Source organism: Acartia tonsa, chromosome 10 (genome assembly GCF_053477335.1).
Source record: "Acartia tonsa isolate MP-2025a chromosome 10, ASM5347733v1, whole genome shotgun sequence".
Lineage (NCBI taxonomy): Eukaryota > Metazoa > Arthropoda > Copepoda > Calanoida > Acartiidae > Acartia > Acartia tonsa.
The window spans coordinates 34,902,454-34,904,220 of NC_137269.1; positions in this window are offsets into that span (position 1 = coordinate 34,902,454).

Genomic DNA, 1,767 nt, shown 5'->3' on the forward strand with positions numbered 1-1,767 from the left:
ATACTTATTTATAATCTATAAACTAATCCTCCTATAAAAATACCTCCACCTCCCCACTGTAAAAAATCGCCAATAATTTAAAAAAAAAAAATGAAGGTCCCCCCCCCCCTTTTTTTGCATATATGTAAAAATTTGATGTTTGGGTTTCTCTTGGGAATATTCTTTAAAATTTTGGCAATCTAAGCGACTCTGATAACACAACCATAAAGTTGTTGGACGGGTTTTAAAATACTATAATAATAAACCACTGTTCACTAACTGAAAAACACTGGTATAGATTCTGTTGTGATTTAAAAACTACAAAAAAATAAACTGCGTACGTATACTGTGCTTTTAGGATAGACGGAATAATTTTAGAATGATTTGAAACTGTTTTACTTACAATTTTTAGTGGCTAAGTCGGAAAAGATTACTAAAAATAATTTAAGAGATAACTCTAATTATAAATTGTTTTAGATTAAATGAGTTATGTAACGACAATAGCATATTGATTGATTTGCTGAAAATACCCAACTATACTGTCTTTTTTTCACTAAAGACTTTAGTTTTTTTTTATGGCTGCGCTACATTGTTCTTGTTTAAGATTCAAAATAGAGTTGCATAATTTTTTGAAGTGTATTTTCCTATTTTATATTTTCGGTTTTGATTTACTCTAAATTTTATCTTTTAGCTTTCTTAGTTGGCTTATCTCTCTCTCTCTCTCTCTCTCTCTCTCTCTCTCTCTCTCTCTCTCTCTCTCTCTCTCTCTCTCTCTCTCTCTCTCTCTCTCTCTCTCTTCTCTTTCTATCATATTATCTCTCCCCCATTCTCTAAGTATTGCCCATTTATCACGCTTTTTGCTTTTTAATTCGCCCTTTTCCCTCCTTCACTCCCCATCGCCTTCTTATTCTCTCTTTCTCTTCTTCCCTCCCATTTTCTTTTTTAGTAGCGAAGCTACTCTATAATTCAAAAGGTCCGTCCGTCCGTCTGTCCGTCTGAGACAGAATAGGGGAAACATGATTTTCTCCGCTCCTGTAAAAGAAAGAATGCTGAAACTTTTTGACAACATTCCCATTATTAAGGAGCACAATTAACTATAAAACATCGATAGCGGTCGGACCGCTCTTTAGCAGGTTTATCAGTTATACGTATAAAATGAAATATCCTGTCGTTTAAAGAAACAACTATGACGGTCAGGCTGCCTTGCAGGTTTTAGTCTATTTTTGTATTTTTCACATTTTTTTCCCATATCTTTGGTATTTATGGTCCGATTTCCAAAATTTGTTCAGTTATAGATATCACAATTAAATTTTATATTGTTTAAAGAAAACAACCATGACGGTCAGACTGCCTTTTTGCAGGTTTTTGGCTATTTTTCTATGTTTTTACATATTTCCCCATATCTTTGGTGTTTTTGGTCCAATTTTAAAACATTTTTGGGATATCAGTATCAAAATAATTGGTACTTGCTTACATGTGGTAGACTGGAGCACCGAAAACCCCCCGGCCCCCCCCCCCCCCGCTTAGTTTTGACAAAAATCAAAAATAAGGGGGGGGGGGTAGTTTTTAATGTCTGGAAAACGGCAAGGAGGAAAAAAGCAAGGCAAGGCAAAGACTTACCCCCCCCCTTAATTTTGAAGAAAATCAAAAATAAGGGGGGGGGGTAGTTTTTTCACTGTACAACACGCCAGAAAGTTGAGTGAGGTAAATCAAGTAAATCCAGTACGCCAGAGGGGAAACCTTATTACAGGGATATTCATGTTTTGGGGCATAATTTCCTTATTTATT